We start from the raw sequence: 17248 nt of genomic DNA, 5'->3' as shown, positions 1-17248 counted from the left end.
GATACAGGGATTAGTGATCACAAGGTCATTGTAGCTAGGCTCAATACCGTTTCTTCCAAATCCACCAGAAACAAACGCAAAATAATTTTAATTAAAAAAGCGGATAAAGTCTCACTAGAAAACTTCCAAAGAGAAAATTTCCATTCCTTCCGAACTGACTATGCAAATGTAGACGAGATGTGGCCCAAAGTCAAAGATATAGTAGCAACAGCAATTGAGAGATTCATACCTCATAAATTGGTAAGAGATGGGACTGATCCCCCATGGTACACAAAACAGGTCCGAACGCTGTTGCAGAGGCAACGGAAAAAGCATGCGAAGTTCAGAAGAACACGAAATCTCGAAGATTGCCTAAAATTTACCGACGCGCGAAATTTGGCATGGACTTCAATGCGAGATGCCTTTAATAGGTTCCACAACGAAACATTGTCTCGAAATTTGGTAGAAAATCCGAAGAAATTCTGGTCGTATGTAAAGTACACAAGTGGCAAGATGCAGTCAATACCTTCGCTGCGCAGTGCCGATGGTACTGTTACCGACGACTATGCCGCTAAAGCGGAGTTATTGAACGCAGTTTTCCAAAATTCCTTCACCAGGGAAGACGAATGGAATACTCCAGAATTTGAAACACGAACAGCTGCTAGCATGAGTTTCTTAGAAGTAGATACCTTAGGGGTTGCGAAGCAACTCAAATCGCTTGATACAGGCAAGTCTTCAGGTCCAGATTGTATACCGATTAGGTTCCTTTCAGATTACGCTGCTACAATAGCTCCCTACTTAGCAATCATATACAACCGCTCGCTCACCAATAGATCTGTACCTACAGATTGGAAAATTGCGCAGGTCACACCAGTGTTTAAGAAGGGTAGTAGAAGTAATCCATCGAACTACAGACCTATATCATTGATGTCGGTTTGCAGTAGGGTTTTGGAGCATATACTGTATTCGAACATTATGAATCACTTCGAAGGAAATGATCTATTGATACATAATCAGCATGGTTTCAGAAAACATCGTTCTTGTGCAACGCAGCTAGCTCTTTATTCGCACGAAGTAATGGCCGCTATCGACAGGGGATCTCAAAATGATTCCGTATTTCTAGATTTCGGAAAGCTTTTGACACCGTTCCTCACAAGCGGCTTCTAATCAAGCTGCGGGCCTATAGGGTATCGCCTCAGTTGTGTGACTGGATTCGTGATTTCCTGTCAGGAAGGTCACAGTTTGTAGTAATAGACGGGAAATCATCGAGTAAAACTGAAGTGATATCGGGTGTTCCCCAGGGAAGTGTCCTTGGACCTCTGCTGTTCCTGATCTATATAAATGACCTGGGTGACAATCTGAGCAGTTCTCTTAGGTTGTTCGCAGATGATGCTGTAATTTACCATCTAGTAAGGTCATCCGAAGACCTGTATCAGTTGCAAAGTGATTTAGAAAAGATTGCTGTATGGTGTGGCAGGAGGCAGTTGACGCTAAATAATGAAAAGTGTGAGGTGATCCACATGAGTTCCAAAAGAAATCCACTGGAATTTGATTACTTGATAAATAGTACAATTCTCAAGGCTGTCAATCCAACTAAGTGCCTGGGTGTTAAAATTACGAGCAACTTCAATTGGAAAGACCACATAGATAATATTGTGGGGAAGGCGAGCCAAAGGTTGTGTTTCATTGGCAGGACACTTAGAAGATGCAACAAGTCCACTAAAGAGACAGCTTACACTACACTCGTTCATCCTCTGTTAGAATATTGCTGCGCGGTGTGGGATCCTTACCAGGTGGGGTTGACGGAGGACATCGAAAGGATGCAAAAAAGGGCAGCTCGTTTTGTATTATCACGTAATAGGGGAGAGAGTGTGGCAGATATGATATGAGTTGGGATGGAAGTCATTAAAGCAAAGACGTTTTTTGTCGCGGTGAGATCTATTTACGAAATTTCAGTCACCAACTTTCTCTTCCAAATGCGAAAATATTTTGTTGAGCCCAACCTACATAGGTAGGAATGATCATCAAAATAAAATAAGAGAAATCAGAGCTCAAACAGAAAGGTTTAGGTGTTCGTTTTTCCCGCGCGCTGTTCGGGAGTGGAATGGCAGAGAGATAGTATGATTGTGGTTCGATGAACCCTCTGCCAAGCACTTAAATGTGAATGCAGAGTAATTATGTAGATGTAGATGCAGAAACATGACTGTAGGACAGAAGAATTGTATTCAAATATTAGCAGTGTGTTTTGGTTTGTTTTCTGTGGCATTTGACTTGACTAGATGTATTGAATATTGTTGCCTGTTTGCAATAAAATGACACTTCCCCTTACCTACGTTAGCTTGTGCTTGGTACTTCCTAAAGGTGTCAATGCTGAAAGGCAGTTTTCTATTAGCATTTCAGCCACAAGAAACAAATGCATCGCAATTTGAGTAGGAATCCATGCCTGCAATTTTAAACCTTTAGACTAACCTCCTACAACTGTTTGGATTTTACAGCTTTGAACTGGAAACATCAGCATGTGTCCATATTTTTGTAACTGGTCAAACAGGCCCTCTGAAATACCATGGGTATCCTTAAACCAAGTATTTGTGCACTGATTGCTGCCTGTACTGCTTGCCTGCCTGTACACAGTTGGTGATATCTTCTTGACACAGGACATCTTTGATATCACCACAGTTGTCATACATAAGAAAATAATTTTTGACTGGTTCCTTGCTCCCACCCCTATTACTGGTCATCAAACAGGGCCTATTAAGACCAGTTTGAGCTTTCTGAATTAACTTGACCACTGATCTTCTCATTAAGTGTAACCTCAACTATGAGCACATTATGCATATCATTTCACCAGTTAGTATCTTGTGCGGCTCTTTATCTCAAATTTCATTTGCCCACTATCCGAAACATAATTTTGATTGTATTGATTACAGTCAGGTGGTGGTGGTGGATTATTTTGTCACCTGGATGCATTCTGCCCTTGCCAGTGGCCATTTGGGTCATTGCCCCCAGTTGGAGGTGTACTGTGAGTTTGCTGACTATAGCCTTTCTGGCCATTAAATCCTGACTGATTGGAATTCTATCTTTGGTTATTTTTATTTCTTCACTTGAATTTTTGCCCCTTTCCATTACAAAATTGGTTCCTGTTGCTATTGCTATGAAGGGGATATGGCTGCCAACCAAGTTGGTTGTTATTGGCATTCCCACCAAGTTGTTCATTAGTTTGTGTGGGGTCTGCCTGCATGGTATCACTTTGTGGTTGTGTTGGTCTCTCTTTGTAGGTAAGATCAATGGAATCAAGAACTAAGAGGATATTCTCTATATCATGCTCATGAGTGATGGTTAAATTCTCACATAGTTAGCTGGTAGTCAGCTTTTCAAAATTTTTAGGACATCTATGTGTGGTATCGGGTTTGTCGAGTAGTGGGTTTTATTTAGATACTTCTTGAAGTACCTTCTGAGTCCTCCATGTTTACTGCTGAATGATGTTTGGTTACACCATTCATAGCTCAGTCTCTCTTGTACTGCAATGGACCAGAACTTGTCTAGAAATGCCCTTTCAAACTGTCTATAGGTGTGGTATTTTTCTGCCATGTCAGTGGTCCCTGTGTATACCCTACCACAAACCGTATCTTCTGTTTTTTGGTCCAATTCTTTGGCAAAACATTCCAGAAGGCTCTTATGAGTGTGACTGAGTCTGTTTGCTTACCTTTGGAAGAAAAAAGTGGAAACTGCCTGTGTAGTAATAATCCTTCATCTGCGAGTAAAATAAAAAGGAATGCAGCACTGCCCATCACTGGCATGGCATTGTTTCAGTGTATCAGATTGTATTCTGAATACCTCTGTGTAACAGTGGCACAAGTCAGCTGTGCATGTTAAAGTTGGAATGTATTTCACCTGACAGGTTAGTGTTGAAGTGCGGATGGACATTTGGATTATCTATCCTGTCTTTTGACACATGATAACTAGGGGCAGAATGTTCCGTTTCCTTTTCAGTTTTACTAATGATGTTAGTCCATGATTTTTCCTCCACTGATTTCAACCTCTGATCTATTTCAGCTCTTAGTTCTGCCTTCTGTACATTCATCACTTCCTCAGTTACATGTACATAATTCTTGTGTTCCTGGACTACATAATGTGCCAGGGTATTGCCTTGGTCTAGTGTACTGGCCTTGGTTTCATTCTTTATTTCCTTAATGTATTTGTCCTTCCTTCCTTGCTCCTTTCTCATGAACTGAGTGTTTAAACTTATGCTACCTAGTTGCAGTGACAGGTCTTGCACCTGTCCAGGTTTGCAATCAATCAACGGCACCTGCGAGAGCATTTACATGCTGGGACAACTGTGACCGTTCCTGCTGCATATTTGTCTGAGCCTCAGCTATGTCCTTCACCTTTTCCCAAAAATGTTCTTGTGTCTTGCCTAATGATGACACTCTTGGGATTGAATTATTTATATCTTGTGACAAATCAGTGAGAAATTGTGTTTTTAGATCTTTCCCCATACCGACAAGTTTATCTGATAACTCATTTGAAAAGTCAGGTCAGCTCTCAAATTTTTTGTCAGTAATTGAACTGTTGTGTTAAGCTGGTTCTGAAAGCATCAAGAGTTTGCTTTTGCTGTTCAAGTGATTTCCCTTTGTTTTGAAAAATCATTACATTTTCATCAATACTTTGTTTTGGCTCTTCCTTATCCTCATTCTTGATATCGTTGAAGCTTTCTTCCAATAACTGTTGTCAAATTTGGATCATTATGGAAGATTTCTGGTGTCCACAATGCACCCTGTCCAATCATGTTTGCATTGGGGATAAGTGTGATAGGCAAAGAATGATTTAATAAGCCTGCACTGTGGTGTGTTACATTTTCACCCGGGGAAAAAAATACTCCCTGGAGAAAATTGTGACAGCTTTTCATCTACTGTCATATCATATCATTTCAAATGATAATGTTACATCATCTGTGTCCATATTAAATGAAAAATGTAATTGGTCTTTGTCACTGTGACCAACATTTTCAGTTTTGATTTCATTTGTTACGACGTCCATGTCAGCAACATCTTGTGCTGGCTATGTGGCAATGGACTGGCAACATTGTGCCTGTCTTGTGTACTCATTATTTGATAATTTTACAAAATGACAAAATAAATGAATACTTTTGAAAATGAAATATTCTGTTTGTAATAGTGAAGATACAAAACCTAGTCAGTGGTGCCTCACTAACATTGTATCAAATACATTGTCAGTGTAGCTCAACTGTATGCACACACTCCTCTCTAAAACTAATTTTCTGTCCACATGTCTATGTATTTTATGAGAAAACTTCAGTTTGGGAATTGGATTAAGATAGGTATTACGATCACTACTGGCAGAGGCACTACTGCAGTCATGCATGCAATGGATCATGAATTTTCTACCTTTTCATTGGCTTCTTCACTCCTTCCAGAATTAATTCTCCAACTGATTATGTTTAATCTTTTATACATCACGTGATTCCAGCTCGATATTTACCTTGTGTCACCAACAATGTACAACAATGATGGCATGATTGTGGTGGGTATTCTTCTTTGTTCTAACTTCTTCTCTGAAAGGATCCATTTAAAAATGCAAGCCCTTGTCACATTGGGAGACGGATGTTAGAATGAAAGACAATGAAAAATTGGGACTTTCACATGTTTTAACTTTTAATTATCACAACACTGGAAGAGCAGAATTACAAAAGTTTTTATTGCTCCAGTTCAAAAGACCGACGGACACCGAGACCAGTGAGAAAAACAAATTAGGTACATAAAATAATTGACAGTTTAGCCTTCACTTTTCTGATAGCTTATTCAGATTGTCATACCTCCCTGTGGTAGCTTTGCCACAGGGGAACAATGTGAATATTTACTTGTATGTGTGGGCCATTTAAAGAACCTACAAATATCATCTGTGGTTTGATGTATGCGCAGAAATGGTGTGAGCAGCTCAAGCACAGAACATCGTCAAGGCACAATGGTGATCAAGTGTTTCCACTTGCAGTGGTGAGGTCACTTATTCTCTGGTGTCATGGCTTCTTGGAAGGCACATAACAAGAGGTGCTGCTAGTAATGACTGCCTCTGGAAATAGTTGAAGAAACCTTAACAAAAATATCATTCTTTTCTGAGATTGTGTATGGAAATCATTACAAGTAACAATTTATGCAAGTTATGAATTGAAAAGAGATATGTCCACCCACCCACAGTTATAAATGTTCTTACGTACTGGATTTGAAACAGAGAAGTGTCATTGAAAGACGTTAATGGCATTTAGTAGTTGCATGCTTTGGAGCTCTCTTATAGCCTTTGACAGTCTGTAGGAGGTGAAGTCACATGGCAAGGTTTTGTGGCACATGATAATGGGTCCCTTACATCAAGAAACTTTTTAGAAAGGTAACCATAAAAAGATATAGTCGAGATAAAAGTTATCACAGCATCAGGGAGAAAGATCATTTGGAAGATAACACTTCATTTTTGCTTAGCCCATCTGCAGAACTCTGCTGTTATACTCCAACTTCTGGGAAGGGATCACTTTGGCAGAGCTTGTAGGGGGAGGAGTTTTGGTCGACAGAGTCTTTCTGTCAGGTAGTCACTGCAACTCGTCTCAACAATGGTGGAGTCTTCATTTGCAAGGAGGATGATGGATTAGGGTCTGTTACCAGGCTAACTACAGCTGTCCTTTCTATTGCAGGAAGATTAGTGTTCTAACAAAAGCGCCCTATGAAAGAGTGATGGGCCTGGAATATCACCATGGGTGGTTAGCTAGGGTGAGGGGAAGGTCACAGTTGGATGATTGTACGAACTTCCTAAAGTGTTGTCCCATCTTTCAACCACCCTACAGAATCCAGGTCTGTCCCCATGCCATTCCCACCTCCAGCCACATGCTACAGTGGCCATCTGGATCCTTCCGTCTATAACATTCCCTTACGAATGATAAGTAATAAACACTAACATAAACCTTTTTCTAACAAACATTCAAAAAACACTAAGAATCATTGTGTGTTGCAAATATGTATTTTATTTATAAAAATTATTTTTTATAATTAATGTAATCATCAAAGAATAACTATATGTTAAAAAATGTGTTCTAGAGCTACATTATAATAATATCTGACGTCATGTTAATGAAATGTTATGAAAAGAGCGCTACTACAGATTTCATTCTCTCTCTTCTGTTTGCTTTCAATGCTGTGTGTGTGTATGTGGGTAAATTTGTTGAATATTTCAATATACGCTTATAGAGCATTTGCTAGAATTATTTAAGTACTGTAAATACATTTCCACATCAAGTTCATTAAGATTTTTCAGCATTTAGCATTTTAGCTGTTCAAGAATCATCTCTGCTGAGCTGCAGCCACCACCATTATGTGGCAAATATGAATTTAAACTGACCATGCAAAAGATGTACGATTTGCAACAATTTTAATTAAGTTGTTTCATTTTTTAGAGCAGCAGAGAAGCTGAGTAGTTCAATTTATAAACATTTTATTATTGCATGACTTAAATCCCAGCTTAAGACTTGGCCTGGCCTAACATAGGCACTTATAATATTTTGTGAACGGTAAAGAGTTTTGCTATCAAAAGTCAGTGAAAGCATTGACTAATATAACAGTAAAGTATTTTTCTCACAGTCAGATTACTACAGATACTAAATAAGTTCTATGAAGGCCAATGCGAATCTTTAAGCCTCTCTCCACCCTATTAAAAAATTGTGATACACAATGTCCTAAATGCAATGTGACTGAACTTAGCCAGCAAATAATAATATTCATTATTAACTGCATTATTGTGGCCAAACAAAAATAGACAGAATTTTTTTCATTATGATTTTCAGACATTCTTCAACAACAATTAACAATTTTCAAATCTCACTTAATAGAAAAAATAATAATTAAATGGAGAGACAGCATACCTCTTGCACCAGCTTCTCTGAACTATACAGGTGGGAATTATCTTTGCATCATCATTTGCTCCCATAATCATCCTGGCCTCAAAACCTGGTGACCTACAGTTTCGGCACCCTCCACCCAGCAGTTGCCCTTCCTCCATCCTGTCACCCCCTCCTAATTCATGTCCCCAAGTCACCTTCAGCATGTGTCACTCCCAAACAGCTTCGAAAATTATGCATCACATGCCTAGCCTGTGTACCTGCAACACCTCCCTCTCGCATTCCTAACACTCAGACCACCAGAATCCCACCCAGCCCTTAGCCATCCACCGCCAATCCCTCTCCCTGCCTCCTGTCTTTCTCTCCCTCTATCCAGCTCATCCAACACCATAACCTTATCCACTGGCTTTTTCATTATTCTTACCTTACATATTCCTGCTATAAATAAAACAATGGAAAGTCCAGATTGGAATATCAAGAATATTATGAAAAGGGTAGTTTGCTACTCACCATAAAAATGACACACTGAGCTGCAGACACACACAACAAAAATGTTACACATTGAGCTTTTGGCCAAAGTCTTCTTCAGAAAAAAAACAACACACACATTCACACAAGCAAACACACTTCACATACATATGACTGCTATATCTGGCCACTACAGCCAGATAAATAAATATGTAAATAAACCTTGAGTGTATGAGATATCCTGAAAGGAACATACTTCAGATTGTTGTCAGTGGAATGTAAATTAATAGACATTGTTAGCAACAATGTATGTCTCTTGAAATTGATGATCTTCATCATATGATCATTGTTTAATTTAAATGTGGCATTGCAAGAAAAGGAAAAAAGTACTACGAGGTGGGTTTTTTAAAGTATGGTCCATTTTGTTGTAGCCACTAGCAGTTCATGCACATACCACAATGAGCACATGCATCATGTACTGACATGCCTTGGGAACAACTGTGCTCAGTTTTAGCTCTGTAGCTAACTGGTACATCTCTGTTCCGTGCTTTCAAAATGTTTAAGACTATCAACTCGCCCGCTGCGTGTGAGGTTTGCTCAGTGATATGGTTTCGTGAGCAAGGAACCTGTCTGCTGCAGAAATTCATCAACAGATTTGTGAAGTGTACGGTGAAACGGTTATGAGTGAAAGCAAAGTACGTAAGTGGGTACAAGAATTCACAGATGGCCGTCACAATGTCCATGATGAGGAGCACTCTGGTCACCCTTCTTTGATTACAGACGATTTGGTAACTTCAGTTGAAGCAAGGATTCATGAGAACAGGCACTTCACTATAACAGGTCTCTCATTGAATTTCATGATGTGTTGAGATCAGAGCTTTACAACACCTAAAGTTTAGGAAACTGTCCTCCCGTTGAGTCCTGAAACTCCTGACAGATGACCACAAAAACCAAAGATTTGAGTGTGCAATGAAGTTCTTGGATCATTATTATGAAGAAGGTGACAGCTTCTTGAGTTAGATCGTAACTGGAGATGAAACATGGGTTTTGCGTATCATGCCCAAATTGAAGTAACAGAGCATGGGATGGAGACACATACACACTCACCTGTAAAGGTGAAAGCCAAACAGACGCTGTCCCAGCGCAAAATCATGGTGTTGGTGTTTTGGGATAGGCATGGTGTTTTGTTGGTCGACTTCATGCAATGAGGAACCACTATCAATGCAGAAGCATAGTGCCAAACCCTGAGAAAGCTATGCAGAGCGATTCAAAACAAAAGATGCAGCATGCTGACAAAGGGAACTGTCCTTCTCCATGACAATGCAAGACCTCACACAGCAGGTCAGACCCACGATTTATTCGACAGTTTTGTTGGGAAGTTTTAGACCACCCACCCTACAGTCCTGATTCTGCACTGAGTGATTACCATCTGTTCTTCCACCTCAAACAATACCTCAGTGGCAACCGTTACAATGATGACGACGAGGTGAAAAGGGCAGTGAACTCTTGGTTATTGGAGCAGGTGGTAAGTTTTTATGAAGAGGGTATTTTAAAATGGTTGAGAGGTATCATAGGTGTTTCAACAAACTTGGCAACTATATCAAAAAATAGAGTGAAATACATACTTTCTGAAAATAAATTTACTTTTTTGGAATAACATTTTTTTGTTGTGTATTTATGTTCAAATGGACCATACTTAAAAAACATGCCTTGAACTTTGGACGAAAATTAGTAAAAAAGATCCGAGCTTTCCTATTTAATGCTGGTCTACAAACTGTAAGTAGGAGGACAGTGCAAGTTCAACAATAGCAAAGAGCACTTCCAATGTCAGATTACAGCTGATTCAATTAAGCTTGTTACATTCCAGTTCAACACCTACGTCTCCTTCCCCTCCCTCCACATTGCTCTTGGTTAATTCTTTATGATGGTCTTGGCCAATAGTGGGGAGCCTCCCACTGCTCTCTGCCAATAAGGATCATTTGTGAGATTAGTGGATTAGGCCAAAATTCAGATGTGCCTGCCCATTACAAAAAAATTGATATATGTTTATGTGTCCAGACCTACAGACCTACAATGCAGATGTAACTGCACACTGTAAATGATTAGTTACCCGACATTAAGATAACAAATTAATTCCCAAGCATCCTTTTTTTAGAGCAATTACATGAGTCTAGTCATTTGTTCTCTGTAATGAAGGAATCAGATTCATTATGTAAATAATAACAGTGATATAACAAATTAATGTATCATTTCTTATCATCACAAGTTTTTTAATATGTATTTTTAACAACAGTTTTAAAATCTTTTGGTTCATTTACAAATATTTGTAAACTTAATTAACAACAAATGATATTTTTGTACCTTAAAGATGACCTATGTACAATTTCCTTTCTCAATTAATACTATCTAATACATACAGTATATATACAAGGTATACATGCAGACAAGAAATAACAATTCCTAGATTTCCCAGTTAAAAAAACACCTTTTCCTGGGTGAAAATACAATATATCCTGGCTGAAAGTATATTTTTTTCTTTCTTAAGTGACAATTATACTTTCCCTCAAAGCTGTAAAACTTATCAATCCTTTGTATGGTAAAGGTTTTATACACCAGCACAGACCCTGCCAGCACTTTATGAAACAAAGTCCAGCAAAAAACAATGTACTTTGCAAAGACCTTCAAAGCGCAGCAACATGCACAGCATATTTTCATATTGTGAAATTTTAGAGCAATGAATACAGTAGTTGTACTTAACATATATGTTTTTGCTTTATGCTTAATATTTTAAGAAACAAAGCCTGAGTATATCACGCACTGCAATTTACTCAACGTGTGAGTCACATATTGCTCGAAAACAAGACTCATTTCATACGAGAGCAAGACACAAAGGTCTCACTACCTGTCACTTGACAGGTGCTGCCTTCCATTGTCTACTTATATAATTACTTTGAAAGAAGCAATTGTGGACATTATAAGTGTTTGGAGTATGGTTTGGAGAATTTAAAACAGTTCACTGGCAAAACAAGTAAAAAAGAAGCAAACTGGTACTGGTATTGTTCTAATTGCAGAATACCTCTCTGCATGCCAGACTACATTGAATTTTCCACAAAAGAGCCATTTATGTGTGAAATTGCTCAAGAACTCACCTTGCACTTTTTCAGTTTTTGGAGGATAATTATACATACTGCCATGGTTCTTGCATAATTTGTAACCTATGAAAGAACTACATTAAATACAAAAATCTAATATTGAAGCTTTGGACTTTTTCAGTGTGTGCTACCTTTTAAACACAAATGTGCCACTAAAATTTTAAATAATCGCATAAATGGCTGGTTTCCATATCCAAATTTTTTTTTATGTGGACTGGGCTGTTTGACTGTCTTTCTGTTCTATCTGAAGCACCACTGGGCTGTGCCCATTTGACTTCAAGCATGGCTGTCATGAAGTTCAAAAATGACATTTTTAATAGATCTGAATGATAGTCGATATATATGATACATGTGTATGTTCTGTTACTGCCTAAATTGTCTGTTACGTGTGGAGTAAGATCTCTTATTTGAATCGTCAGGGTAATGTGTGCTTAGTTGTTGGATGAGAGGTGGGTTGATGTGGATGCCTTATTGTATAGAGGTTTTGACTTCTTTTTGATGTAAAAAGAGATGGGTGGTTTATTTGTGTATTCCCTAATGTCTGTGTTTGGCATATATCTGTCAGCGTCAGGTATAGTGCGAAGAATTCTGCTCTGCAGTGACTGTAATTTGCTGATGTGGCTATCAGATGCCATGGACCACACCTCTGATCCATATAACATGGTAGGCAGGATGATGCTCTTGTGAAGCTATAGCTTTGTCTCAACTCTTAGCCCCCTACCCTTGAGGAGTGGGTACAGTTGGTTGTAGACTGTGCAACCTTTAGCTTTAGTGTTCTTTATGTGTTTTCCAAACATGAGTCGTTTGTCTAGAACGATTCCGAGTTAAGTCACCGAGTTGCTCCATGGATTGTTCCTCAACACAGTCTGGTGGAGTCAATTTGTTAGTGCACAGAAGAGCTATGGTTTTTTCCAGGTTTTTCTTGGTTTTCCAGGCCTTGCACCATTTTATGATTGCATCGAGATGCTCTTGGAGTTTACTGGTTATGAAGTTTAAATTTGTGCTACTCTTAAAAGCTGCCGTGTCATTGGCATATAGCGCAATGTCGCCTCTAGCCATTTTTGGTACGTCATTTGTGTAGAACGTGTACAATATGGGGCCCATAACCAAGCCATGTGGGATCCCAGCCACAGCGTTGCTGACTGAGGTGACACCTTTGCCCCACCTGACAGAGTACTTTCCCTCTGCCAGGGATGAATCAGTCATGCTGATCATGTGCCTCAGAATGTCTAACTGAGTTAGTTCACCAATCAAGCCATCACGCCAGACTTTATTGAAAGCTTGTGTGATGTCTAGGAAGACTGCTCCTGTGCTGTTTTTCCTGTCTCTCGACCTACATATGTGGTCCACCAGATGTTGGGATTGATGGGCAGTGCTATGTTCGGGATGGAAGCCAAACTGCTCAGGGGTGATGATGTTGTTGTCTTTCAGGAACTGGGAGAGGACTCATAGGATTAGACACTCCAATACTTTACTGAGGAAGGACAGGAGTGAGATTGGTCTGTAGCTTTGGGGTAGGATGGGGATTTTGTTTGGTTTTGGTATGTTTGTTATCTGAACAGTTTTCCAAGCAGGTGGGAAGTATGTTAAGGAAAGGCACTGGATGCAGATTGAGGTGAGGTAGGAGATTGTTGAAGGAGGTAGGTGTTTCAGATGTGGGGCGCATACCTTGTCAGGACCAGGGGATTTGTTGTTCCGTAAGTGTCTGATGTTGGCACACACAAGGCAGGCAGAAACTGGTGTGAATTCTGTTTCTGGCCTGGTTTCTCTCTATTGAGCCACTCGTTTGATTGTTGTTCTCCCCTGACTATCACTCTTGTCATCTTCAATGACGTGTATTTTGGAATTGTGGCTCTAGTGATCTCACCATTATCTCTGATTTTTCCTCATCATCGTATTGTATCCCACTTGGACCTCGGAGTGGACTGTCTACCCTGGGAGTAGCGATCAGTGATTTTGTGGTCTTCCATATTTGGTTCACATTGTATTCTGCACTTTCAAGTTTCTCTTCTCCATTGAGGATTTTTTGCTCATGTAGTTTTTGCTTTATCTGGACTTCTTGTCACTTAAGCAAGCGATGGTTGGTGGGGTCATGGTAACATTGCCACTCCTTCCTCACATGCTGAATGACTACCAGATCCCAGATATTAGGGGTCAGGTCACTGGCACCAGGTTTGGTGGTCACCCTGGTGCTTTTCTCTCGAGCACTGGTCTGGAAGACCTTTGTAAAATACTTAATTGTTGAATCCACCTATCTTTCATCATGCATCTGTGGTACGTCCTCCTGATGATGTCCTACCAGGGTGGAACATTGTTCCCAGTTAGTATAGTAAATAGTTTATGGCATCCTCCAGTATATGGCTTCAACATTAGCACATTCCAGAACAACTGGAATGTGGTCTGAGTCCATCTCATAGTGCACTGTGGCTGCCGTTTTCCACCCTAGGCTCTTGCACAGGAAGATATCCAGGATATCTGGACTCTGCTGGTCGTTTTGCGGGATATGAGTAGTCTCCTCAGGAATGGTTACCCTCACTGAGGCATCACTCTCAACAAATAGTGTCAGTCTCATGCCATGTGTGTTCACAGATCAGCATCCCCAGTCACCACATTTGCAGTTTAGGTCCCCTACTATTAGTACACACTCGAAATTATCTGTGAAGGTCTGGAGGTCCTGTGCACTACTGTTCCTATGGGGCTGTTTGTAAGCAGCTATTATTGTGAGAATGGTGTTCCCCTACCTTTAATTCTACACCAGCAGCCAAATTTGGCATCTCGACCGTCCAGTGGCAAATCCTCTGCAGCACAAGGACGGCCACTCCGCCACCAGGTCTGCATTTCAGGTGTTAGCCAGGCCGGTCGATCCTGTGGACAGAGTAGTTGCACACTTTAAGTTGACTGGTTAGAGATAGATTCATCTCTGAGATACAGGCAACGTCTCTAGCATGCTGGTGTAGAAATGACTGAAGTTGTATGGTTTTGTCAGAAATGCTCTTTGCATTCCAATTTAGGACTTTGAAATTTGTACGCCTAAGGGCTATTGAAAAATGTCATGGTGGCTTGTGCAATGATCTTCACTTTCATGAGTATGTCTGACTCTGTGCACACTGCTATTATTGTGTCCTTGAGTTTCTCTATTATGTTGCTACAGTTAAATCCAGGAAACATTGCTTTGAAATCTTGCATTAGGTTTACGAGTTTGCTTACTGCAACTTTGCAGCTCTTGTGTTGCCAATGTCAGTTCTGACACAGCATTGGCAGTGTTACAGTTGGCGTACGTGTCTTGGGCAATGTGGCTGTAGCTGGAGGCAGTTGTCCCCACTGTGAGGACATTGGTGGGGGGACTATGAAAGTGGGACAGGTCGACACATTTTGCGTCGATCGGAGTCCAGGAAATAGCGCTTGGTTCATTTGAAAATGTTTGTCAATTTGTTTGTTGTTCTCACACAGGTGCAGGCACAACAATAGTCATTGTGGCTGCTTTCTGTTGCCTCTGGGTATGCACTAGTCTTTGATATACCTCGCAGCCTCGATAGGTGGCTGGGTGCTTGCCATTGCAGTTTCTTTTTGGCACAGTTTGGTTAGATGTGGGGCAGCACGTTTTATACACCAGGGTTTCAGGTGGCAGTTTTGACTTGTGTGATTATATCTTTGGCAGCAGTGACACTGCCCCAGAACCTTCAGGCCTATTGTATTTCTTGATAATGTCCAAAAAACCTAAAGTGAATCTGACTGAGAAAATTCTTTGTGCATCTTCATTATTTTCAATGATCGCTAGAAAGTTCGTTTCTTTTTTGCAGTCACCTCCCTCATTGCATGGGTTTCAAGAACTGATGCACGCTACTTTAAAGCCTTCTGTGATCAGGTTTTCTTTTATTTTGACGACATTGGCATCGATCAGAAGCCTTTTGATTACTACCCTTAGTGACTGCTTTGGCTCTATCATATAAGAATGAAATTCGGTTTCTCTCTTTTCCAGCTCTGTCTTTAATATGTGGTAGTCCTCTAGCAGCTCAACCTGTAATTTTGTGGTTCTGGGGCATATTCTGCCTTGAGCTTGCCTTTTAGCCCAACTTTTAATTCCTTAACCAGTATTGATACTCACTGCATTTTGTATGCGATAATCAGTGGTATCTGCTCTTTCTTACATTTCACTACACGCATTTCACCTTCCCCTTCTGTGCCTATGTTTTCCAGAGCTGAAAATGCATTTGCTGTTGGAATGTTTGTAACTGTTTCCTCATCCCGTCCCTTTTCCACTGCTTTATTGCTTTGGTCACTGCAGTCTATAACCCATCTGTTCTCACTGCCTGAGCTACTGTCCTCCTCGATCACTGACACTAACCTCTCCTTGTTGGTGTTGACTGTTGTCTGTGTGGATCATTTCTCCCTATTCTGGTTTTGTGCACTCTGGTGAGTGCTGCAACAACCTGTGGTTGAGATTACACTCATGGTAAATGACGAAGCCATGCTATTGGTCAATTTTATGTGGCTGTTTAAGTTTTGAATGAGATTCAAATGCTCCGTGATTTAAGAAATTCATCATACACCCTGAGATGTAACACAACTCACCTTGCATAAAAGTAAATATACTTTGAAAGTTATGCTTCTCAAACCATCATATGCAATATTTCCCTGCAGCCTGTTCAAAATGTAAACGGTTGTGATGTAACATTCATCGAAAGCAGTTTGTTGTTTCAAAGTATTGTACATGATTAATCACTGCTTTAGGAAAAGCCTTTGACACATTCTGCTGTCAGCAGATGCTTGTGTGTGCACTATGTCTTGTTGATGATGTAAATGGTGCAATTTCTTCACAACGAATGTTTTATTTTGGTGTTATTCTCTTGTTTATGTTTTACTGCTGCAGTACAGTCTTCAGTAGTGGGATAAAGTAAAATTCTTTGTTAGAGTATCAGTTTTCATCAGCTAAAATTATAAAAATTTAATTGAAAACCAAAACAAAGAAACATTCCTGGAATTCTAAAAAATCTGGGATTTAACGCTGAAAGATTTACCACAGTTTTCCCAGTTGTCCCGGGGTGTACACAACCTGGCTATATTATTTACACTAAAACTAGCAGGGAATCTATGTACACCATTTGCCACTTAATAAGTGCTTTCTGATTGGTTTTTCACTCTGTGTACTGTTTTATACATATTTACTTTTAATCATTTTTCTGTAATTGTTTTTTCTACAATTGTATAGCATGCACAATACACTTAAAAGAATGCACCAAAGGAATCATCTGAATGAGACAAATGTGCTGTACATGTACAGACAAAATAATGATCACAATTTCAGAAAAATTGGCTGATTTAGTCAAGAGGAAGATCTTCACAAATTGAGCAAGTCAATAGGTCCATGTCTGGCCCTTTTGCAAGCAGTTATTCAGCTTGGCATTGATTGACAGTTATTCAATGTCGTTGCCAAATTCTGTCCAATTGATTTGTTAGACTATCAAAATCACATGTAGGTTGGAACATCCTGCACATAATGCTCCAAAAATTCTCAATAGGGGAGATATCTGCCCACCTTGCTGGCCAAGGTAGTTTTGGCAAGCATGAAGGCAAGCAGTAGAAACTCTTGTTGTGCGCGGGCAGGCACTATCTTGCTGAAATGTAAGCCCAAGATGGCCTGCCATGAAGGGCCACAAAATGGGGCCTACAATGTTGTCAATGTGACACTGTGCTGTGATGATGCTGCGGATGACAACCAAAGGGGTCCTTATATGAAATGAAATTGTCCTCAGAC

Source organism: Schistocerca serialis, chromosome 1, assembly GCF_023864345.2.
Source record: "Schistocerca serialis cubense isolate TAMUIC-IGC-003099 chromosome 1, iqSchSeri2.2, whole genome shotgun sequence".
NCBI lineage: Eukaryota > Metazoa > Arthropoda > Insecta > Orthoptera > Acrididae > Schistocerca > Schistocerca serialis.
This window is presented reverse-complemented; position numbering follows the sequence as displayed.